Raw genomic sequence first — 25982 nt, 5'->3', positions numbered from 1 at the left:
GAAATGGGACCCAGTAGGGTCAGGTAGTAGTATTTTTTGACCCATTAACAGAGCTTGTCTCCCCAAGATCTCTTCTGTCATTCGCTGAAGCCTTTCCCAGTAAACTGGGCTGTGATGTCCAGAACAATCTCATTGCCTGGAGGTAGGGCCTAGTGCCACAAGATGATTTACAGAATGAAGTCACCACTAAGCCACTGCTTAAGTCCAGTTCCAGGTCTTTTTTTTCTGCTCTGTAGTCCAAAAACATTTCCTTAAAAGCAAGAAAATCAGTAAACATGAGCAACATGTCAAAAATGTCACTAGTCACTTCATCTTCATGGTGCTGTAGAGTTGCTGTGAAGGCTACCATGTTAAATCCAGGAATCTGCTCCAGCAGCTGTTCTTTAATATACTTTTCTACCAAAGAAATACATTTGCTAAAAATAGTCATGCAGATATGTTATTCTCTTCTGTCTTCAAACTCCTGGTAGTACTTGTCCATCACATTTCTCTGTAATAACTGGAACTCCTGGTAGTACATGTTTATGAAGTTTCTCTATAATAACTGGAAAGCATCACTCATGGTAATGTTCTCCAAATATCCAGCCACAGCATTAAATTCTGCATCAGAGGCAGAAGAGAAAGTGAGAAGCTCTCTTCCCCAAGGGCGTTCATTGCCACTGCCTCTGCATCCATCCCATGCTGGTGAGAAAACCCATCTTTCTCTGGGCCCTCCAGATCCAACCTCTGTTTTACTCCACAAACCCCCACCCAGCATGGAGGAGGCCTGTGGCTTCTTGGTCAGGCCAGGCCTCTGTATGAGCCATTGTAGCCACCATGGCCTAGAGGAGTTACTGGCCTCAAGGGGCCATGCCCCCTGCTTCCCCTTTTTGTCTTTTGATTAGCAGAAATTATTTTAATTTAGCTGAATTTATCCATTTTTTTCTTTTCTGTTTAACATTTATTGATAAAATGTCTTTAAAAAAAAACCTCTCTTTATCCCAGGTTAGAAAAATATTCTCCTATACTTTTTTTCTAGCTTTTAAAGATTTACCTTTTCAATTTAAGACTTTGTTCCATTTGGAATTGAATTTTGTGAGATAGGTATCCAACTATTTTTTTTCTTAATGACTGATCATTTGTTTCAACAATAATTATTAAATAATCTCTCCTTTTCTCGTTGTTTTGCTACACCATCTTTCTAATAGGCCAAGCTTCTATACATGTGTGTGATTCTGGGCTTTCTGATGGGAAAATTATACAGTTAAAAATTTTTAGATTTAGTTTATAGTTAATAGATTTAGTGATTAATGCATGTAGAAGGCTGTTGTTCCAGGAACTGGAATGTATGACTGAACCTACGTTGACTCCAAGACCCACAAGCAATTCAACCTTTGTGCCTCATGGGGTCTGCAAGCAATCAAGATGGTATCTGAGCCATTGTGTTCCAGGGATGGAAGGCTGCCAACCAGGATGCAGATTAAGAATTACTGGGATGCTAGGAAAAAAGCAGGACTGCAACTTTTATCTGACTAACCTTTTCTATTGAATTCCAAACTTTACCTACTTTTATCCTGAATTCTAGACCTCTTACCTACCCTTTTCATCTCCTATAAAAATGGTATGCTTGAGGTGAGATGTTAAGATGGCTTTTAGGGTACATAACCTGCTGTCTTCTCAGACAGCTGGCCATCTGAATAATGCACCCATAAAGATTCAATTCTTGTCTCTACTTATTGGTTCTGGTAGTGACAGGCAGCATGAATGCCAGCTTTTCCAGTTTCATTTCTATTCTGTTTCATTTATGTTTGACTGTACTTTCACAAATACCAAGCTGTCTTACTTTACAGAACTTTATAATAAGTTTTTATATTGGGTAGGATAGGTCCTATTAAACCTTGTTGATCTTCAGGAGCATCCCCTCTTTCTTGGGTCTCTGCCCTACTATATACATTTTAGAATCTGCCTGTTGAGCTCCTTCCTCTATCATTCTGCCTTACCCCTCTGGCTTCTTTTAAGTCTTGTCTGACTCCAAAAGCTATATCTTTCAATTATACCAGTGTTTTCCACACTGCAGTCATATATATATATATATATATATATATATATATATATATATATATATATAACCTTCATAGTTTTGACATGCAAGTACTGTATTAACAATTTATTTAATAAGTGAATATATGCATTAATAAGTTAGAGCCCTTCTTTAGAACAGTGTGCAGCAAGTACTAAATACTTAATAAATGTCAGCTATTATTTTTAGGTTTTACTTAAATCAACTTTATTTCTTAAACATGTTTACTTTAGTCTTATCTTAATACTATGACATTATAGCTTTGGTGTCTAATTTATATTTATTATATTGAATTTATTGGGGGTAACACTGGTTAACAAAATTATACAGGTTTCAGGTTCTCAATACCACAACACATCAGCTGTACACTCTACTGTGTGTTCACCACCCCAAGTCAAGTCTCCTTCCATCACCATTTATGTCCCTATACCCTTCTCCACCCTCCACAATCTCTACACTACCATCTGTATCGATGAGATCTTTTTCCCTTATTTTCTCAATTCCTCTACTCCCCTACCAAGACCCCTACCCAACCCTCTCAATAGCTGTCAGCCTGCTTTCTGTCTATGGATCTATATTTTGCTTGATAGTTCATTTTTATATTTTCTAGAATACAGTTTTTTAATGTACCTATTAAAAATATTTATCCACATTGCTTCAAGAAATCTTTTGTATCACAGTGTTACCTATACCACACAGAAAAACACAAAATTTAACAGGCACTCAATGAACTGAATGAATGTTTATTTCATTCTGTTGCTAAACTAAAGCATAGTTAATAGCTAAATGTTCTGTGTAACTTAGAGCAATTTAATATTTATATATCTCAGCTTTTCTTCTTTAAATTAAATGTATTGATGGCTATAGTTAAGTTTAAAGGAAGCAATGTATGTGAAACTTTTAATATAATGCATGATACAGAGTAAGTGCTCAAAATGTTAAATAGCTTTATTACTTTTTGTAAAGTTCTCCTGAGGAGAAATTTTAAAACTTCAGGAATTTAACACTTGAATAATACTCTTGGAAGCTAATAATCTATATAAGAGGTATTGTTTGAAGGATCTCCTTTTTTTTGTGCATAATTTTTAAAAATTGAGTTAAAATTCACTTAAAATAAAATTAGCCATTTTTTTAAAGTATATTTTATTGATTATGTTGTTACAGTAGTTCCAATTTTTTCCCCTTTACTCCCCTCCACCCAGTATCTCCCTCCCCCAGCATCCCCCCCCAAGTCCATACCCATGGTTCGTAAAAAATAACTATCCCTCCCTCTCAGATATTAAGACCCTTTGTAATCTTATAAAGGACAATGGGCGAAGGTCTCAAGCTCCTCTAGCTGCTTCAAGCTGGACATGGTCGTCGTCCTACCTACCCTTGGGTCCAGAAATCCCTAATAATAGTGGGGGTGTGGAGGGGAGGGTGGCCTTCCCACATGGGGAAGGATTGTGCAGACTCCAGGTCAGTTGGCTGTCTCCGGACAACGGCGTGCTTGGTTTAGCAGGCTGGCATCCTTGTTGTGTTCTGGGGGCAACAGATTTGGCAAAAAGGGTTAAGCATCATTCAATCCATAACTACTAGGTGACAAAAGGCAGGGATTAATTTTTCAATGTTCCACATTAGGAGAAAAAAAAAAAAAAAAAGGGCTTCTTTGGAGGAAGGTGTGCTAGGCACATCTCGCCTGTCCAAAACCCTTTTGCCCATTATATTTAGTTTGGGCTGAGGGAAATAGTTTATGTTTCCCCCTTCTCAGACCTCTGGGCCCTTTCTGTCCAAGCCATTAGGATAGAAAAGAGAATTCAGTTTTAAAGTGAAGCCCACAGACCACCCCATTCTTCACCAACACAGCCATTTAGTTCAGCCAAACTGTTGAGTCTCAGGAGGCAGCGCTGCAGAGAGGATTAAGTGAGGCTTATGTGTACAGACAATCACTCAGGTAATGCGGTCATAGGCTTATGCCCTTTGAAAACAGAAAACACATGTTAATTTATATAACATAACCAACAAACAAGTCTCTAAATCTGTAAGACTGTCTTATTGGGAAGACATCCAGTTGCAAGGCACTTGACATTCTACTTGCCTGCAACTTGAATCTCTTTGGTGATATCACAGATATGGTTTAATTTTCAAGTGAAACTATTTTTTAAGTGAGAAGAAACTTTTAAGACGGTTAGCTGCCCTACTTTACAGTCTGCCACTGATCATTGTGATTTTCCTTGAATAATGATTTTTCTCCCTAAGATTACTCTCCTTGTCTTTAAAGGGACTACATTAAGTCCATTTTTAATTTATCCTGTTCGTTTGCATAAACATAACAAGAGCAGCAAATGATCACTTATGAACTTTAGTTCTGCTTTGCTGGAACTTACCCAAGGAACATTTAGGGTGGCCCTCAGTCTGCTCTTCAGGGCACAGAAGCTGGGCCACATACCTGGCATTCATCCTTGCCTGTACACACCTGTCCTTTCCAAGTCTTTCTGGTTTTCCATTGTGCCTTAAGGTCCCTTCTAGCCATCTTTCAGGAAAACAACCTTCGTTCCTTCCCTGGAGAGATTGCTGTGGACCGCACAACCAACCATGGCAGCAGGCCTTTTATTTCGCGGGCTTTTATTACCTTTGAAAGTCATTCCCAGTTCCTTAGGGCTTTTTGGTAACAACCTGAGCCCAAGCATATCTCCTTTAGGCTTGACATTCCAGTCAAAGGCTTGGTCAGAAAAAGGAACCTCTATTAACAACTGGTCTTATCAGTTCTATGCAAAGAAACTTAAGTCATTACTTATTTGTTTAGAATGCCAAACTCTGGAGAGCTCAAATAGGGAGAAAAATATACAATGTGAAGGAAAATCTTTGTCCTAATATTCACTGAACTGGCATTTCCATTCTTCATATTTTCATTTTCCCCCACTAAAAAAATTTTTTTGTTTGTTTTTCCATTACAGTTGTCTCACTTTTTTTCCCCCTCTTGCTTCACTGTATCCTGCCCCTCCCTTCCCCCACATTCAGTCCCCACTCAGTTGCCCATGTCTGTGGGTCATTTATACATGTTCTTTGATTTGACACTTCCCCTTCTTATCCCCTTTTCTCCCTCCCACCTCCCCCCTTGTTACTGTTAGTCTACTCCTTGTTTACATACCTCTGGTTCAATTTTGTTCATTTGTTTGTGTTGTTCATTAGTTTCCTGTAATAGGTGACAGCATAACGTATTTTTCTTTCATTGCCTGGCTTATTTCGCTAAGCATAATTCTCTCTAGTTCCATCCATCTTGTTGCAAATGGTAGAAGTTCCTTCTTTCTTTCTGCTACATAGAACTCCATTGTGTAAATGTACCACAGTTTTTTGATCCACTCATCTACAGATGGGCATTTAGGTTGTTTCCAGCACTTGGCTATTGTAAATAGTGCTGCTATGAACATTGGAGTGCATAGGTTCTTTTGAATTGGTGTTTCAGGATTTTTCGGATATAATCCCAGTAATGGAATTGCTGGTTCAAAAGGCAGTTCCATTTTTAGTTTTTTGAGGAAATTCCAAACTGTTTTCCATAGTGGCTGCACCAGTCTGCATTCCCACCAGCAATGCACCAGGGTTCCCGTTTCTCCGCATCCTCGCCAGCACTTGTTGTTTGTTGATTTGTTGATGATGGCCATTCTGACTGGTGTGAGGTGGTATCTCATTGTGGTTTTTATTTGCATCTCTCTGATGGCTAGTGATGTTGAGCATATTTTCATATGTCTATGGGCCCTCTGTATGTCTTCTTTGGAGAAGTGTTTGTTCAGGTCCTTTGCCCATTTTTTAATTGGGTTGTCTGTCTTCTTGGTGTTGAGTCATATGAGTTCTTTATATATTTTGGAGATCAATCCCTTGTCTGAGATGTCATTGGCGAATATATTTTCCCATATGGTTGGTTTCCTTTTCATCTTGCTGATGTTTTCTTTAGCTGAGCAGAAACTTTTTAGTTTGATGTAGTCCCATTTGTTTATTCTTTCCTTTATTTCCCTTGCCTTAGGAGATATATCAGTGAAAATGTTGCTATGTGGGATATCTGAAATTTTCCTGCCTATTTTTTCCTCTAGGACTTTTATGGTATCACGGCTTACATTTAAGTCTTTGATCCATTTTGAGTTTATTCTGGTGTATGGTGTAAGTTGGTGGTCTAGTTTCATTTTTTTGCATGTCCCTGTCCAGTTCTCCCAACACCATTTGTTGAAGAGGCTCTTTTCACTCCATTTGATGTTCTTTCCCCCTTTGTCAAATATTAGTTGACCATATGAATCTGGGTTTATTTCTGGGCTCTCTATTCTGTTCCATTGATCTATATGGCTGTTTTTATGCCAGTACCAGACTGTTATGATTACCGTGGACTTGTAGTATAGTTTGATATCAGGTATTGTGATTCCTCCTACTGTGTTCTTCCTCAAAATTGTTGTGGCTATTCGGGCTCTTTTTTGGTTCCATATAAATTTTTGAAGTATTTGTTCTAGGTCTGTGAAATATATTGCTGGTATTTTAATAGGGATTGCATTGAATCTATAAATTGCTTTGGGTAGTATGGACATTTTAATGATGTTGATTCTTCCCATCCATGAGCATGGTATATGCTTCCATTTATTTGTATCTTCTTTAATTTCTTTCTTCAGTGTTATGTAGTTTTCTGAGTACAGGTCTTTTACCTCCTTGGTTAAGTTTATTCCTAGGTATTTTATTTTTCTTGTTGCTATGGTAAATGGGATTTTTCTTTCAGTTTCTATCTCTGAGTTTTTATTGTTGGTGTATAAAAATGCCTTTGATTTCTTAATATTGACTTTGTATCCTGCTATTTTGCCGAATTCACTTATTAGGTTGAGTAGTTTTTTTGTGGAGTCTATAGGGTTTTCTATGTACACTATCATGTCATCTGCAAATAATGACAGTTTTACTTCCTCTTTTCCAATTTGGATGCCTTTTATTTCTCTTTCTTGTCTGATTGCGGTGGCTAGAACTTCCAAGACTATGTTGAATAGGAGTGGGGAGAGCGGACATCCTTGTCTTGTTCCTGATCTCAGAGGGAATGCTCTCAGTTTTTGCCCATTGAGTATGATGTTGGCTTCAGGTTTCTCATATATGGCCTTTATTATGTTGAGGTATGCTCCCTCTATTCCCATTTTGCTGAGAGTTTTTATCATAAATGGGTGTTGTACTTTATCAAATGCTTTTTCTGCATCTATTGATATTATCATGTGGTTTTTGTCTTTCATTTTGTTTATGTGGTGTATTACGTTTATTGATTTGCGAATGTTAAACCATCCTTGCATCCCTGGGATGAATCCTACTTGATCGTGGTGTATGATCTTTCTAATGTGTTGCTGGATCCGGTTTGCCAATATTTTGTTGAGGATTTTAGCATCTATGTTCATCAGCGATATTGGCCTGTAGTTTTCTTTCTTTGTTGTGTCTTGACCTGGTTTTGGAATTAGGGTTATACTGGCTTCATAGAATGAGTTTGGCAGTCTTCCCTCTTCTTGTATCTTTTGGAATAGTCTGAGAAGGATAGGAGTTAGTTCTTTCCTAAATGTTTTGTAGAATTCACTTGTGAAGCCATCCGGTCCAGGGCTTTTGTGTGCTGGGAGTTTTTTGATTACTGCTTCAATTTCACTAGCTATTATTGGTCTATTCAAACTTTCTGCTTCTTCTTGATTCAGTTTGGGAAGACTATAGGTTTCCAGGAATTTGTCCATTTCCTCTAGGTTGTCAAATTTCTTGCCATACAGTTGTTCGTAATAATTTCTTATAATCCTTTGTATTTCTGTGGTATCAGTTGTGATTTCTCCTCTTTCGTTTCTGATTTTATTTATTTGGGTCCTCTCTCTTTTTTTCTTGATGAGCCTGGTTAAAGGCTTGTCAATTTTGTTTATTTTTTCAAAGAACCAGCTCCTACTTTTGTTGATCTTTTGAATTGTTAGTTTAGACTCTATGTCATTTAATTCTGCTCTGATCTTGATGATTTCCTTCCTTCTACTTGATCTGGGCTTTGCTTGTTGTTCTTCCTCTAGGTCTTGTAGCTGTAGGGTTAAATTTTTTATTAGATATTCCTCTAGCTTTTTTAGGTAGGCCTGTATTGCTATGAACTTTCCTCTTAGGACTGCTTTCGCTGTATCCCATAGGTTTTGGGTTGTTGTGTGTTCATTATCATTAGTTTCCAGAAACTTTTTGATTTCTTCCTTGATGTCATTGTTAACCCATTCATTATTTAATAGCATGTTATTCATTCTCCATGAGTTTGAATGTTTTTGAGTTTTTTCCTTGAGGTTGATTTCCAATTTTAAGCCATTGTGATCTGAGAAGATGCTTGATATAATTTCAATTTTCTTGAATTTGTTAAGGCTTGTTTTGTGTCCTACCATGTGGTCTATCTTTGAAAATGTTCCATGTGCACTTGAGAAGTATGTATATTTTGTTTCTTTGGGGTGAAAACTTCTATATATATCGACTAAGTCCATTTGATCTAGAGTGTTGTTCAGTGCCTCAATATCTTTGGTGTTTCTTTGCTTCGAAGATCTGTCCATTGTTGACAATGGGGTGTTAAAGTCCCCTACTATGAGTGTGTTGTTGTCTATATCTTTCTTGGAGTCTTTCAAAAGTTTCCTTATATATTTGGGTGCTCCTAAGTTGGGTGCATATATATTTATAAGGGTTATATCTTCTTGATGGATTTTTCCCTTAAGTATTATGAAATGCCCTTCTTTGTCTCTTTTTATGGACTTTGCTGTGAAATCTGTTTTGTCTGATATAAGTATTGCTACCCCGGCTTTTTTTTCATGCCCATTTGCTTGAAATACTTTTTTCCATCCCTTTACTTTCAGTCTGTGTAGATCTTTTGTTCTAAGGTGGGTCTCTTGTAGACAGCATATATGTGGGTCATTCTTTCTAATCCATTCAGCTACCCTACGTCTTTTAATTGGAGCGTTTAATCCATTTACATTTAAGGTTATTACCGATAAGTACTTATTCATTGTCATTTTTCCCCTTTGTACTCATGTTCTTCTCTGTCTCTCTCTGTTTCTTTATCTTCTTAGAGCAGACCCTTTAGCATCTCTTGCATTGCTGGTTTGGTGGAGATGTATTCTTTTAGCCTTCTTTTGTCTTGGAAGCTCCTTATTTCACCCTCCATTTTGAATGAGAGCTTTGCTGGGTATAGTATTCTAGGTTGTAGGCCTTTGTTTTTCATTGCTTGAAGTATTTTTTGCCATTCCCTTCTGGCTTGTAGTGTTTCTGCTGAGAAATCTGATGATAGCCTTATTGGAGTACCTTTGTATGTTATTAGTTGTTTTTCTCTTGCTGCTTTTAGGATCCTCTCTTTGTCTTTGAATGTTGCCATTTTAATTATGATGTGTCTTGAGGTGGGCCTGTTGGGGTTCATCTTCATTGGGACCCTCTGTGCTTCCTGGACTTGCGTGACTCTTTCTCTCGTCATGTTAGGGAAGTTTTCTGTCATTAGTTTTTCAAAGAGGTTTTCTATCCCTTGCTCTTCTTCTTCTCCTTCTGGAATTCCTATGATACGGATATTATTACGTTTCATGTTGTCCTGCAGCTGTCTTAGAACCTCTTCAGTCTTGTTCAGTCTTTTTTCATTTTGTTGCATTGTCTGGGAGTTTTTGTGTAGGTTGTCCTCCAGCTCGCTGATCCGATCTTCTGCTTCCTCTAGCCTGCTTTTAATTCCTTCTACTGTGTTCTTCAATTCAGAGATCGTATTCTTCATTTCCTCCTGGCTCTTATTGATAGCCTCTATGTCCTTTTTCATGCTCACGTAATTTTCTGTGAGTTCCTTGTAGTTTTTCTGGAGTTCTTTGTAGTTTCCGCTGAGCTCATTCAGCTTCTCCATAATCCATGTTTTGAATTCCATATTTGATAGTTCGCTCCCCTCTATTTCATTTAGCACTCTTTCTGGGGATTCTACCTTTCCTTTTGATGGGAGGTTGTTTCTCTGTCTCCCCATTTTTTTGACTCCTATTGTTTGTTGGTGCTTCTTAGAATGATCTGCACTTCCTGGATCTGCCTCTGGTGGCGTCAGATCATGTACCAGTCTGGCCCTAGGCAGCCTGTTGGAGACTTCCAGGGATCTACTGCTGTTGTCTGTCTTCTTTGATTGTTAATCTACTCAATCTGTGATTAGCTGTCAGGCTTAAGGACTGTGGGTGTGGCAGCTTAATTCCTGTAGGCAGGGCTTTTGCTTCCCCTCAGGCTGACGCCACTTGGAGGGGAATGGTCTACCCGCAGTACTGCGGATGAGTCAGCACTGGGACCCAGTCGGCTGTTCCTCCAGTTCTCCCCTCAAAGCCACCGTGCCAAACTCTCCCCAAGTGTCTCCAGTCCTCTCTGCCTTCCCTCTGCTTGAGCCCAGGGTAAGTGGTGGCCAAAATATTTTCGTATGTGATCCACTTAAGAGCTCTTTTTCTCCTGCTGTTTCTCTCCGGCTAGCAAGAAACCCTGTGGCTCTTCGCTTTTCACAGCTGATACTGTTTTACTTTCCACTCTGTTGCTGTAGGCTGGGAAGCCCAGCTGGGGGTTTAGACCCTGCCCTTCTCAGGGGGAATCCCCGGCTGCTGAGCTGTTTCTCAATCCCTTCAGCTGCCACCCATGTGAGCCCAGCCAGCCCTTCCGCGTCTCCGCACTCCCTACCGGTCAAGTTGTGGTGTAGCGGCCTTTTCTGTCTCTCCGTGGTTATAAGACTTCTTTCCAGCTAGTGTTCCGTTGGTTATTCCAGGTGATTTCTCCAAAATTAAGTTGTAAATCCAGACTGGTCCTGGGAGGAGGTTAGTGTAGCTTCCATTTACTCCTCCGCCATCTTGGATCTCCAAATTAGCCATTTTAAAATGAACAATTCAGTGGCATTCAGTACAATCTCAATGTTGTGTAATTGTATCTTGCCAAAAGAAACTATGTCCTTTAAATAGTTGCTTCCCATCCCTTCCGCCTACCTTCTCTGGTAATACCAATTTGTATGCTGTCTGTGTGGATTTTCCTGTTTTTGGATATTTTCTATAAATTGGGATCATATGTGACTTTGTATCTGGCTTTTTCCACTAGTATAAGTTTTCAAGTTTCACACAATGTAGCATGTATCAGTATTTTATTTCTTTTATGGTAGAATAATCCATTTTCAATGTATACCACAATTTGTTTATCCATTCTTAGATGGACATTTGGGTTGCTTCCATCTTTTGGCTGTCATGAATAGTTCTGCCTTCAATATGTGGGTATGTGTACTTGTTTGAGTACCTGGTGTCAATTCTTTTGGATATATACTTAGTGGTGAAATTCCTGATTCTGTGGTAAATCTATGTTTAACTTTTTGAGAAACTGCCAAGCTATTTTCCACAGTGGCTTAACCAGTTTATGTTCCCACCAGGAATTTACAAAGGTTTCAATTTCTTAACATCCTCGCTAACACTTGTTATTTCCCTTAAGAAATAAAAGGCATAAGTATCCGAGTGGGTGTCAAGTGGTACATCATTGTGGTTCTGATTTGCATTTCCCTAAAGACTATTTATGTTGAGCATCTTTTCATATATGTGCTTGTTGGCAATCTACATATCTTCTTTGGAAATATGTCCATTCAGATTCTTTGCCCATTTTTAAATTGGTTTATCTTTTTGTTGTTGAGTTTTAAGAATTCTTTTTATATATTCTGGATATTAGACCTTTGTCAGATATATAATTTGCAAATATTTTCTGCTGTTCTGTTGACTGACTTTTTTTTTTTTTTTTTGGATAATGTCACTTGATACACCAAGTTTTAAAATTCAGTCCAATTTATCTCTTCTTTTGTTGCTTGTGCTTTTGGTGTCAAGTCAAAAAGTTTATTGCTAAACCCAGTATCACGAAGACTTACCCTTATGTTTTCTTTTTAAAATTTTGTGGCTTTAGCTCTTATATTTAGGCTATTAATTTTTATCTATGATATGTTATAGAGGCCCAAATGTATTCCTTCTGCATATGGTTATACAGTTGTCTCAGCATCATTTGTTGAGGAGACTGTTCTTTGTGGAATGATTTTGGCATGCTTATAGAAAATTAATTGGCTATAGATATACAGGTGTATTTCTAGACTCTCAATTCTATTCCATTGATCTATTAGTCTATCTGTATGCCAGTATCACACTGTTTTGATTACTGTAGATTTATAGTAACTTTGAAGTCAGAAAGTGTGAGTCTTTTTAGGTTTCTTTTTAAATGTTGTTTTTGGATATTTGGGGCTACTTACAATTTCTTATTAATTTGATGATTACCTTTTCCATTTCAACAAAAAAAAAGGCCATTGGAATTTTGGTAGAGATTGCATTGACTCTGTAGATCAATTTGAATAGTCATCTTAACAATATGTCTTCAGATCCAGAACAAGGAGTAGTTATTTATTTATTTAGGTCTTTAATTTATTTTAGCAATGTTTTGTAGTTTTTAGTGCATTATGTGCTTGATTAAACTTATTACTAAATATTTTATGGTTTAGGATGTTATTATAAATGTATTTTTTCTTAATTTTCTTTTGGAATTATTCATTGCCAGTATATAAAACTACAATTCTTTTTTGTGTATTGACCTTGTACCCTTAAATTTTGCTAAATTGATTAATTGTAATAATTTGGGGGGATTTTTTTTTAGTTTTCTACATATAATATCATGTCATCTACAAATACAGATAGCTTTACTTCTTTTCAATTTGTATGCCTTTTTTTTTTCTTGCTTAATTACTCTGGCTAGAACTTCCAGTACAATAGAATAAGTGGCAAAATTAGGCATCTTTTTCTTGTTCCTTGTGTAGGGGTAAAATTTTTAGTATTACGCTATAACATATATTTATAGCTGTTTTTCATATACAAGCATGTCCTTATCAGCTTGAGGAAGTTTCCTATTATTCTTGTTTATTTTTTAATCATAAAAAGGATGTGTGATTTTGTCAAATTCTTCTTCTGCATCAACTGAGATGATCATTTGTTTTTTCTCCCTTTCGTTCTTTTCATGTGCTTATAGCAGGTTTTTATATATTGAACCACTTGTATGTTACTGGGATAAATCTTATTTGGTTATGGCGTGTAATACTTTTATTTATTTATTTTTTTTGCATTTCGATAACTTTATTGAAATGTATATCTCTTAGTACCAAAACATAACAGTAATTGGTTAGGTTACTTCTGCTAACTCAAAATTAACAAGGCTGTAATCAAAATATTGAAATATAACAGCCTTTTGGGAAAACTGAAAAGGTACCTACAACACATTGTTTACAAAAGTATAAGATATATTGTGATTCTTTGGTTTACTTTCCAGTGCATATTTATCCAAAACATGATGTCAAAATTTGGTACAGTCATCCTGCAAGGACTCAGGCTACATCATTGCACTGAGTAACTATTTACGACACTTTTAACACTGTACCTCTCCTTATATTCACTGACAATAAAATATCCTGAACACTACCTCAGCAATATCATGATTATAAAGATGATTATGAAGATGCATTATTTACCTAAGACTTTCTGCTGGCATAGTAGGGGAAATTAGTGAAAGTATGTTTTCTTCATTTTAAACAAAATTATAAATTAGAAGCAATGGCAGTTTTGTAAAAACAGTCCTTAGTAAAAACAACTAGATTGTTAAATCAGCAAGTTTTCAGAGTGTTGTAAACTTATTTTAAATCACTAATACAATAAAATTAATTTTCTTGATGGGAAAATTATATTGAAGCAGTAGATTTTGTATGCAAACTTTTTTTCCTGGATACAAGCATCGCTTATTTTCTATAAAAAATATTAAGGATAACTTAATATGCCAAAATTACTAGGTATGTAGTTTTGCCTTATATAAAATGTCTTCAAATTTAAATATAATTCTCATGTAGCAATAAAGTCCACATCTCTGGATAATCTACTTGCATTACAAATGCTAAGAAACCATTTTCACTGCCTAAAATAGTGACCCTTACTATGTGTTAATAGTGCATTAGTGAAATGTTGATTTAAAGGTAAACCTCAAAATTTAAATTTAAATTAAGTAGGTTACCATTTTTAATACCATCTAAATATACTGACCCAATTTAGAAAGTTGGATAAATGTTAGAAATGAAGATTCACAGTTTACTCTCCCTGACTTGCCTTTAACAGTTCACATACTGTTTTTGATTTTGTTTGTATGCCTCAGGTAAATTCAAATTTCAGCATAATTCCACTATAGTGTAATGTTAATTAGGTTGTTTCCCCAAATATGAGAACATCAATGCCAATGTAGTGATGTTTGATAATTTACAGCTTAAATCCACTGTAACATTATAAAATTCATACTTCAGGATTGTGGAGAATGGCTTCAGAGAAGTATTTTTGTTGCTGTAATAATTCAATTAAGGAACCATTTCAGGAATTGATGGAAGGGAGTTATTCTGTAGTAATTATGCTTCGATTGCCATGCAGTTGCCCAGAAACAATTCATTTCAACTTCTGGATATTTGGTTTGGAACACTTGTTTGATGAATATTCAGTTAAATACTCAGATATGAGCTCTTGCCAGAAGGTCAAATCTCTGCCATTTATCTTGGAATGCCTTTTGTTAGCTTTACACACTTTTGTGCTTGGATCTCCAGTCAATGATAGACACTGAACATACAAGGCATGCCTTTAAATTAGACTTCTAATATTTCAAAATTAATGCAATTTATCCTTTCAAATGGTAAATTCTCTTAAATTAATAAATAATAGTGTTGCAAGAACTGAAAGCAGTCGTAGCTTTGACTTTCCAACACACCTCCAACACAATCTTTTTCATTCTCATCAGATCTGAAACTGTGAACCTCTACTGGCTTATTTGAATCAAGTCCCTTGCCAATAGGACATTCTTATCCTCTCCTACTGATTTTACAGCCAGGTAGAAGCAGCTTAGTCCAACACAACCAAGGTGCTTGGGCTGTACCTTCATTTTGGACAGGAATCCATCCAATAAATCCACACATATAAAAATGTCTCTGTGTTGCAGCCAAAGGACTGAGTTCGACCAAGATCTTTTACTTCAAATCCTCTTAGTCTTGCAGTCATCTTGAGACTGTTATCATATGCAGATTCAAATAGTCTTGAGTCATGCACCTTTGGCTGCTGTTTCTACTCCTTGATCGCCAGTGCAGCTCCTTGGCCTGCTCTCACCTCAGCCCATGGTATCAGGACTGAAAGGCTGTATAATTCTTTTAATATTCTGTTAGATTCAGTTTGGTGGTATTTTGCTGAGGATTTTTACATCTATACTCAAAAGAACCATTGGTCTGTAGTTTTTATTTTTTATTTTTCCTTGAAGTGTCTTTGGTATTAGGGTAAAATTAACATTATAGAATGAGATAGGAAGTGTTCCCTCCTGTTCTATTGTAAGAAGAGTGTGATTTCTTTTCCAGCAGTTCAGCTCCAGCCTAGGTGACTTCAGGGCCTATTTGCTTCACAGACCCCTTTGCCAGCACCCAAGAGCCTCCTGCGCCAGGTCCTGTGCTGTGCCCTGGCCCCAGCGACTACGTGGGAGGTGGGCTGGGTGGTGACCAGTCTGGTCCTCAGGCCAGCTCCTGCTACTACATTTGTAGGCCAGTGGTGAGGCAGCCAGGGTTTCGACTGCATCCCTCCCAGTCGCAGATTTAACCAGTGGTCCATATGATGATGCCCTAAACGCTGAACAACTTCAGAACGTCCTTTATCTGCTGGAGTCAACTGAGGATCCTGTAATTATTGAAAGACCTTTGGGAACTCTGGGTAGCATACAGGTTTTTCAGTTAACCAAGTCATGATTTGTGAATTGAGTGGCATAACAATTGCTGGAAGCAAAATCAATTATCTCAACCACAGTATTAAAGAAAAGGCTTTAAATGCACTGAGTAAGCCAAGTGTGAATGTTGAAAATCAAATCAAGGTAAAGATATACATCAATCAAGTATGTGAGGATGTCTTCTCTGGTCCCCTCAACTCCACAGTGCAGCTGGCCGAACTGAAGTTGTTAACAAACAGGACTGTTAACAATGACCACCTACTTAACAGTTATGTTACAGACCTGTTCCAAGTGTTGCTTACAGGAAATGGTTCAGGTTTTTTTTTTTAATTATATCTTACTGATTATGCTGCTACAGTTGTCCCAATTTTCTTTTCCTTTGCTTCCCTCTGCCTGGTACTCCCTGAATGTCCAGCAATCCCTCCCTGCCTAGTCCATGTCCATGGGTTATGCATGTAACTTCTTTGGCTTCACCCTTTCCTATACTATTCTTAACATCCCCCTGTCTATTTCATTCCTACCAATTATGCTTCTTAATCCCTGCACCATTTCCCCATTTCTCCCCCTGCTCCCTCCCAGCTGATAACCCTCCAAATGATCCCCATACCTATGATTCTGTTTCTGTTCTGGTTGTTTTTGTTTTTGATTTTTAGATTCAGTTGTTGATAGTTGTGTTTGTTGTCATTTTAATGTTCATAGTTATGTTTTTTTTTCTTAAATAAGTCCCTTTAACATTTCATATAATAAGGGACTGGTGAGGATGAACTCCTTTAGTTTTACTTTGTCTGGGAAAGACTTTATCTGCCCTGCCATTCTGAATGATAGCTTTGCTGGATAGAGTAATGTTGGTTGTAGGTCCTTGCTTTTCTTCACTTTGAATTCTTCTTGCCAACCCCCTCTTGCCTGCAAAGTTTTTTTTGAGAAATTAGCAAATAGGCTTATGGGAATTCCTTTGTAGGTAACTCTCTTCTCTTGCTGCTTTTAAGATTCTCTCTTTATCTTGAACCTTTGGCATTTTAATTATGATGTGTCCTGATGTGGTCCTCTTTGGGTCTTGCTTGTTTGAGACTCTCTGTGCTTCCTGGATTTGTATGTCTATTTCCTTTGCCAAATGTGGGAAGCTTTGTTTCATTATTTTTTCAAATAAGTTTTAAATTTCTTGCTCTTCCTCTTCTCCTTCTGGCAGCCCTATGATTCGGATGTTGGCACATTTAAAGTTGTCCCAGAGGTTCCTAAGCCACTCCTCATTTTTTTCAATTCTTAATTCTTCCTTATGTTCCAAATCATTGATTTGAACCTTGGTTTCCTTACCTTCACCATTGGTTTTGTGTGGATTTTCTTTAGTTTTATTTAGCATAGCCTTCACTTCTTCCCTTATGTGTTTGCTGTACTTAAGCATATCTATCAAGCCTGTGAGCATCTTTATCACCAGTATTTTGAACTCTACATCTCTTAGGCTGGCTATCTCCTCCTCTGTTAGGTTGGCTATCTCCTCATCGCTTAGTTCTCCCATTGGAACCTTAATCTGTTCTCCCTTTTGGGCCATACTTCTCTGTCTCCTCATCTTGACAGGCTTCTGTGTTTGTTTGTCTCTGTGTCTTCAGTACACTTGTTACACCTGTTACATTGTAAGGGACAGAGCCTTAGGCATTCTTCAGTATGGGCGACCTGTTTGACCACATTGTGGCACTGTGTATGTGGGAGGGGTCTGAGTGGGAACGATGCTGCTTGCTCAGCACTCACCCCTTTTCCAGGCACTTCTCCCATTTCTGTATGAGACTGGTGCCTCTCTAGCTGTTGCCCTGGCCATCGTTCCCAGAGTGGGTGGGTCTGCTGATGTTCTAGGACTGTGGGGGCCCTTTAAACAAGTGGACTCTACAGAGAGACTGGCAGTTTCTTCCTCTACCCCAACCCCCACTGGCCTGCAAAATCAGAAACAATGAAGCTTTATTTTCCCTGGCGCTGAAACTGTGAGCTATGCGGTGTGGTCTGGGGCTGAGAACACTACCCAGGTTTCTCTCCCTACTTTTGAAAACATGTGACTGTGCTTTCTGCCAACTTGCCACTGCTGCCACTGCAGCCACCACCACACCGTGTCCTCTCCGCCCCGGACTGCCTATCTTATCTGTCTTGATGAGTATTTCTTCTTTATATCTTTGTTTTTTGGACTTCCATGCAGCTTGATTTTCTGGAACTTCTGGTTGTCTCTAGTTTTGAGGTAGTTGTATTCCTTCTTAGTTGTGGAGGGACATGCAGCATGTCTCGGTAGAGTTGTTCGGACTCCGTGTTTTGATAGTCGATCAGCAGCCGTCCGTCTCGAGAGACGATGGTGTAGCTTCTTAAGAGTCTATCTGCACCGCCGAGAATGGTTGTGCAGTCCGACTCGGGAGTTACACGGTATCTGTCTCCTCCCGTGTTGAATCGACATCTTGCGATGACGCTGGAGTGTCCTCTCCAGTGAAGCTGAAGCTACAGAGCCTGGGCAGGGTGATATGGAGGGTCTGCTGTTGCCCATGCAGCAAACCCCCCCTCTCTTCGCAGCTGAAGGGTCCAAGGGAAAGATGGAGTCAATACAGCTTGGCTTCAGGTGCGCCGCAGGAGTTGCCGGTGTTGACTACAACGTCAAACTGCCTTAGGGACTCCGGCTCCGGATTTTCTGTCGGGGTTTACTCCCCTAGCCTTTCCCCTGAAGAGGTATGCCGCAAGGCAGCGGAGGTTTTTTGGAGTCAGAGTTTTCCTTCTCTGATGTGCCCTGACTGGAAGATCGAAGGTGTCCTGCAGGGTGCAGTGGCACAGCCTCCCCTATCAACCAAGCTGGGTGCTTGAAGTGTGCCCTCTGTGTGGGTTGAGTACACCCTCCTCTTGTAGTTGGTTGCTGTTGGTAGATCAATGAGGAATTTACCCAGGCTAGTCAGCTGCAAAGATTGTCTGTGACCACTGACCACCAACTTCCACCCTCTGTGGAGGATCTGCTGTGCAAGGGCAGGGTGGTGGTGCTCTGATGTGGTCTGTAGCTGTTGTGAGAAACGCTCACAATAAAAACTGGGACACAGAACTTGAGCAGCAAAGCAAGGCATTTATTCAAGAGTCTGCAGAGTCTGGCGCATGATCATCCAAGAGAATGTGCTTGCAAAGTAGACAAAGAAAACTGGTTTTATAGTAATGTGATTAGCTTCCCCTCCCCTCTCCTTCTTCTCCATTACTGGTTACTCAGGAGTTAAAATATAATGCGATTATATAAATGCCCCTTTTGTGATTTGTAAATATGCTAATACTGTCAACTTCCTTCTCAGAGATCCTCTAATTACATTTGCCCTTAAAACCCTCTAATTACATTTGTCCTTTGTTACTAATGATTTTCTACTGGTTTGGGAGTAACTGTTTCCTTGTTTCTTACACTGCCCACTAGGTGTGCTGGCCATGGATTTACTGGGTGGTGCAGGCCAAGGTGAGCCCCCACCCGTGTTTTGCCTGGAGCACCCTGCCTGAGCTATAAAGCCACTTGAGATGGCTGCTACTTATGCTGGGCTTTGAGGTTCCCAGGCAAAGCCCAGCTGTGAATCTAAGCTGTCTGCTGGTAGTGGTGGCCCTTGCGCTCACTGAGCCCAACTGTTGCTTGTTTGGTAGGATTTAGGAAGTTGTGAAGCAAGAGCCAAGACCAGCCATTCATATGGAAAAGCAGCTTGGGTGGGCCCCAAAATTGGGTGGGGCAGAGTCTATGGAAATCTAGCCAGGTCAAACAGTATTAGCCAGGTTGTTGGATTCTCAGATATGGCACCAACTTGCTGGCTCTGTAGGGGGAGAGTTTAGAAAAGAGACAATGGCCTCTGATGGCCTTGATGCCAGACACTTCAGCTTTTCCCTGTATACCACTGGTGCCTTTCAAGCTGCTATCCTGGTGCTGGCGTTCAGAGGGAGTGAGTCTGAATAGGTGAGTCCATGTGTGGATTCTTTAAGATGAATTGCTTGGGGCTCCAGCAGTTTCTTCCACTAACTCAAACCCTGCTGTTTTTGCAGCCAGAAGTTGTGGGGATTTAAAATTTCTGGCATTGGAACCCTGGGCTGGGGGGCCTGGTGCAGGGCTGTGACTCCTCACTCAGATATCCCGTCATAATTTTTACCTACCACACATGGGTGAGAAACCAGCCTGTTTTGAGCCTGTGCCCCTCCTACCTGTCTCAATGGATGTTGTTTCTTTAATTCCATAGTTGTCAGATTTCCATTCATTTTGATATCTGATGGTTCTGGCTGATGGTTCTATATTTTAGTTGTAATTTTGATGTGGTTATGTGAAGAGATGAGCCACATTTGCCTACACTGCTATCTTTACCAGATCTCCCAGGTTCACGTTCTGAAACTGCTGTTGAATTTGTCTCAAAATCCAGCAATGACTGAAGGACTACTTGGTACCTGAGTGGATTCATCATTCCTTTCCCTTTATGATAGCACATGACAAAGGAGGTTCTTCTTCAAGTTATTACACTATTTCAGGACATAAATAACTGCCTCAAAAAGGAAGGCCATTTAGCTACTTAACCTATTTTCACTAAAGGTTCACTGTTTTTCCTGTTATATGGAAAAGAATGTGCCCAGAAAATGAATGTTCATTAATCACCATGATGCAAACATGAAGGAAAAAGTAGCAATAATACCCAAATTCTAACTGGTAGGTCATATTTTTCAAAGAGTAATGCAGTCTGGAATTAATGCATGTAAACTTCTTTATCGTCTTCTTTACAAAGGAATTCTTTGAACTGATGAATTTAAACAGTAAATATAAGATTTTATCATTTACACAGTGTTAGAAACAAGGTCATAGTAACTCCCAAACCAGTAGCAAAGTCATTGGTAACAAAAGGCAAATGTAATTAAAGGGTCTTAAGGGCAAATGTAATTAAAGGATCTCTGAGAAGGGAGTGGATAACATTAGCATATTCACAAATCACAATAGGGGCATTTAGATGAACGCGTTAGATTGTACCTCCGGAGTATCAAGTCATGGAGAAACGGGGAAGGAGGAGAGGGGAGGGGAAACTAGTTGCGTTAGGGTGGGGAAGCTAAGACTATAAAACCAGGTTCCTTTGTCTACTTGGGGCGCACATTGTCCTGGCTATGAGGGTGCGCCGGGCTCTGCAGACTCGTGAATAAAGGCCTCGCTTTACTGCTCAAGTCCTGTGTCCCGGTTTTTATTGTGAGCGTTTCTCACAACAGCTATAACTTGCCATGGTCTTCTGGTTTATTTTCGACCATCTTTTGATACCAAATTAATAAAACAGCTTGTTCTGAAACATTTACTTCTTTTTATTTTGCTATTGGCTGAGATACTTGAATTATTTCCTTGACATTAAGTAAGGGTGACCTTTTTAATGCGTAAGCTACTCTTCTACTCTTTGCTGTGATTTATAGTTACTCATCTGAGAGAGCATTAGTATGTGATTGTTTTAGTAGCAATGAGATCCTAAGCTCCTGAGTCAACCTGCCAGCTTAGCCTTGCTGCTTTCAAAAGTATATTTCAATCATTAGAATCTATTCTAGTCAATGAAAATTGTAAACTTTTAGGAGAAATGTACCTTAGTCCTCACCCATTCCCATTCATTATTCTAATATGTAAAGATGCTGTGTATAAAATACAGGGGCCCATCAAGATGTCAACCTATAGGCAATTGCTTAAATTAATTATCTAGTCTTAAAAGAACTAAGCAGGTCTGAATGTGGTGATGTGGAAGATGCTCATGAAATATGATTTTTTTAATTAAAAGTATGCTTATTTGTGGACAGCATACTTCTAGAATGATACTGAAACTCCTGGGATTGGAAATGTGTAGTGAGAAAATGAGTTTTCTATTGTATACCTCCTTCTGTTTGAATTTTTTACTATGGCATAAATTTTAAAATTATTTTTTAAATACAAAGAAAATATTTTTTTTTAAAGAGGAGAGTTTGAAAGGAGTTGTTGTTAATTATTCTTTAAATATTTGATAGAATTCACCAGAGAAGCCCTAAACATTAATGAGTTTAGAGTCTTTGTTTGCTTGTTTTTTTTTTAAATAATTGATTTAATGTCTTCTTATAATTTTGTTCTATTCCTTCTTGAGTCAGTATTGGTAATTAAGGTGTTCCTGGGAATTTGTTTATTTCATCTAATTTATTGGTGGACAATTATTCATAGGATTCTTTTATCTTTATTTCTGTGAAGTTGGTTATAAGGTTCCCATTTTCATTTCTGATTTTAGTTATTTTCATCTTATTTTTTCCTTTCCTAGTGTAGCTAAAGTTAGTCAACTTTGTTGATTTTCTTCTCTAATAACAAGCTATTGGTTTTATTGATTCTATTGTTTTTCTATTCTCTATTTTATTTATATCTGCTCTAATCTCAATTATTTCCTTCTGTTAGCTTTGAGTTTAGTTTTCTCTCCCCCCCTTTTTTTAGTTTCTTAATGTATTTTAGTTTCTTAATGTACTTCTTAATGTATTTTAATTGTGTCCCCATAAAATTCATATGTTGAAGCCCTAATCCTCAATGTGGCTGTTTTTGAAGATAAGGCATTTGGGGAGGTTAAATGAGGTTGTAAGGGTAGTACTGCTTTTCTGGAGAATCCTGACTAATACATTCTTATTTTATTCATTCTAAATCTTCAATCAAGGGTATATTTACTGATATGTTTTTGTAGGAAATTATCTATCAAGTCTTTTCTACCAAAAAATTTCTTAAAACAAATGAGAACAAGGACCATGCTTGTTTTCTTTTTCTTTCTTTCTTCTTTCCTTCCTTCCTTCCTTCCTTCCTTCCTTCCTTTTTCTCTCTCTTCCTTTCTTCCTTTCTCTCTCTTCCTTTCTTCCTTCCTTCCTTCCTTCCTTCCTTCCTTTCTTTCTTCCTTCCTTCCTTTCTCTTTCTTCCTTCCTTTCTTTCTTTCTTCTTTCTTTCTTTCTTTCTTTCTTCCTTCCTTCCTTCCTTCCTTCCTTTCTCTCTCCCTTCCTTCCTTCCTTCCTTTCTCTCTCTCTTCCTTCCTTTCTCTCTCTCTTCCTTCCTTCCTTCCTTTCTTTCTTTCTTTCTTTCTTTCTTTCTTTCTTTCTTTCTTTCTTTCTTTCTTTCTTTGTTCTTCTCCTCCTTCTAATATTTTGTGGTTCTAAAAACATTAATATTTAAGAAATACAAGTCCAGGAAGCATGGAGAGTCCCTGGCAAGCTGGACTCAGAGGGGAACACACCAAGACACATCAGGATTAAAATGCCAAAGGTGAAAGATAAAGAAGGAATCCTAAAAGCAGCAAGAGAGCGGTGTAGAGTTGCCTACAAAGGAGTGCCTATAAGACTATCAGCTGATTTCTCAAAAGATACTTTGCAGGCAAGAAGGAACTGGCAAGAAGTATTCAATGTGATGAAAACCAGGACCTACAACCAAGATTACTCTATGCAGCAAAGCTATCTTTTAGAATGGAAAGTCAGATAAAGTGCTTCCCAGACAAGGTAATGCTAAAGGAGTTTATCATCACCAAGCCATTATTATATGAAATGTCAAGGGGACTTACTTAAGAAAAAGAAGATCAAAACTATGAACACTAAAATGACAACAAATTCACAACTACCAACAACTGAATCTAAAAAATAAAAACAAATTCAACTAAGCAAACCAGAATAGGAACAGAATCATAGGTATGGTGATCATTTGGAGGGTTACCAGCTGGGAGGGGGGAAAGGAGAAGTGGGGAAATGGTGCAGGGATTAAGAAGCATAATTGGTTGGTAAAAAATCAACAGGGGGATGTTAAGAATAATATAGGAAAGGGTGAAGCCAAAGAACTTATATGCATGACCCATGGACATGAACTAAGGCGGGTGGGATTGCTGAAGGGAAGGGGGGTACTGGGCAGAGGGAACAAATGGGAAAAAATTTGAAACTACTTTAACAACATAATAAAATACACTTTAAAAAAAAAAGGCTTAAGAAAAAATACATTGAATGACAGTACATGCTTGCTTTGAACGGGACAAGGTTATAGAGAATGTTAAATATATTACATTTATTAAAAAGGGGGTGATTTTTGCCATTGTAGGGACTGGCAAGTCTGAAATCTGTAGGGCAAACTGGCAAGCTGAAGATTCAGGTAAGAGCTGATGCTGCAGTTCTTAGTCTGAAGGCTGAAATTTCAGGCAGAATTTCTGTTCTGTAGACAAAATTTGTTCTTTGGAAAACTGTTCTTAGCTCTTAAGGCCTTCATCTGATTGAATGACTTTCTCACATCATGAAGGGTAATCTCACCTTTAAGTCACCTGATTGTAAATATTAATCACATCCAAAAATACCTTCATGACAATATGTAAATTATTGTTTGACCAAACAACTAGCCACCATAGTCTTGCCAAGTTAACACATAAAATCAGTATGTGGAAATTTGATCATTTTAGAGTAATAGTTGAAGATATTAGAAGAGATGGCCTAAACAGAGGTTGGCCTTTATGAGATGCATTGAATGTTTTTTTTTATTTGACTCAAAATTCTTTTAGAAAACAAGTTAAATCAGGTATATTTCAAAATAGCTACTTTTTAAAAGTATATTTTATTGATTATATTGTTATAATATTTCCAATTTTTTCCCCTTTACTCTCCTCCACCCAGCACGCCCCCCCAGCAATCCCCCCCCAAGTCCATGCCCATGGTTCATACATACAAGCTCTCCCGCTTCACCCTTTCATATATTCTTCTTTTTTTTAAATAAATAAATGATTAATTATTTTAACAATAAAAAATAACAATCCCTCCCTCTCAGATAATAAGACTCTTTATAATCATAAAGGACAATGGACGAAGGTCTCAAGCTCCTCTAGCTGCTTCAAGCTGGACATGGTCGTCGTCCTACCTACCCTTGGGTCCAGAAATCCCTAATAAGGGTTGGGGTGTGGAGGGGAGGGTGGCCTTTCCACATGGGGAAGGATCGTGCAGACTCCAGGTCAGTTGGCGGTCTCCGGACAATGGCGTGCTTGGTTTAACAGGCTGGCATCCTTGTTGTATTCTGGGGGCAACAGATTTGGCAACAGGGTTAAAAGACATCGTTCACTCCATAACTACTAGATGACAAAAGGCAGGGATTAATTTTTCAATGTTCTACATTAGGGAAAAAGAAAGGGCTTCTTTGGAGGAAGGTGTGCCTGGCACATCTCACCTGTCCAAAACCCTTTTGCCCATTATACTTAGTTTGGGCTGCGGGATATATTTTAGGTTTCCCCCCTCTCAGACCTCTGGGCCCTTTTGGTCCAAGCCATTAGGATAGAAAAGAGAAACCAGTTTTAAAGTGAAGCCCACAGACCACCCCATTCTTTACCAACCCAGCCACTTAGTTCAGCCAAACCATTGAGTCTCAGGAGGCAGCAATGCAGACAAGATTATTGAGGCCTATACATATAGACAATCACTCAGGTAATGAGATCTTAGGCTTATGCCCTTTGAAAACAGAAAACACATGTTAATTTATGTAACATAACCCACAAACAAGTCTCTAAATCTGTAAGACTGTCTTATTGGAAAGACATCCAGTTGCAAGGCATTTGACATTCTTCTTGCCTGTAACTTAAATATCTTTGATGATACCACAGACATAGTTTAACTTTCAAGTGAAAACATATTTTAAATGAAAAGAAACTTTAAAGACGGTTAGTTGTACTACTTTATAGTCTACCACTGATCATTGTGATTTTCCTTGAATAATGATTTTTCTCCCTAAGATTACCCTCATCATTAAAGGAACTGCATTAAGTCCACTTTTAATTTATCCTGTTCATTTGCATAAACACAACAAGAGCAGCCAAAATAGCTACTTTTTAAAATAGTTTTTAAGATTTTTTTTTTTTTTAATTTTCAGAGAAAGGGGAAAGGAAGGAGAAAGAGAAGAAGAGAAACATCGATTGGTTGCCTCTTGCATGCCTGCAAGAGGGGACCTGGCCTGCAACCCAGGCATGTGCGCTGACTGGGAACTGAACAAGTGACCTTTCAGTTTGCAGGCCAGCACTCAATCCACTGAGCCACACCAGCCAGGGCTCAAAATAGCTACTTCTCTAGGCAAGTAAAAGCATAATCATGTTCTCATCTGTGAGGAATTAATCAGAATAAATTTATGATTGCTAAAAGCATTTACAACAAAGGACAGTGTGATTATCAAATAAATGGTTGT

The 25982-nt window shown here is 38.3% G+C and overlaps 1 protein-coding gene and 2 pseudogenes across 1 annotated transcript in view; 1 reads left to right on the top strand and 2 right to left on the bottom strand.

Annotated features, from left to right (window-relative positions):
• Positions 1 to 25982, top strand: part of ZBTB14 (zinc finger and BTB domain containing 14) — a 178526-nt gene that overhangs the window by 47667 nt on the left and 104877 nt on the right. The gene's annotated exons all lie outside the window — the stretch shown is intronic.
• Positions 20 to 654, bottom strand: LOC150002853 (ADP-ribosylation factor-like protein 2-binding protein; annotated as a pseudogene).
• LOC150002852 (cyclin-G1 pseudogene) lies at positions 14424 to 15177 on the bottom strand (annotated as a pseudogene).

Source organism: Furipterus horrens, unplaced genomic scaffold (genome assembly GCF_987537825.1).
Source record: "Furipterus horrens unplaced genomic scaffold, mFurHor1.1.pri manual_scaffold_8, whole genome shotgun sequence".
NCBI lineage: Eukaryota > Metazoa > Chordata > Mammalia > Chiroptera > Furipteridae > Furipterus > Furipterus horrens.
The sequence above is the reverse complement of the archived record's forward strand: the minus strand, read 5'-3'. Positions and strand labels throughout refer to the sequence as shown.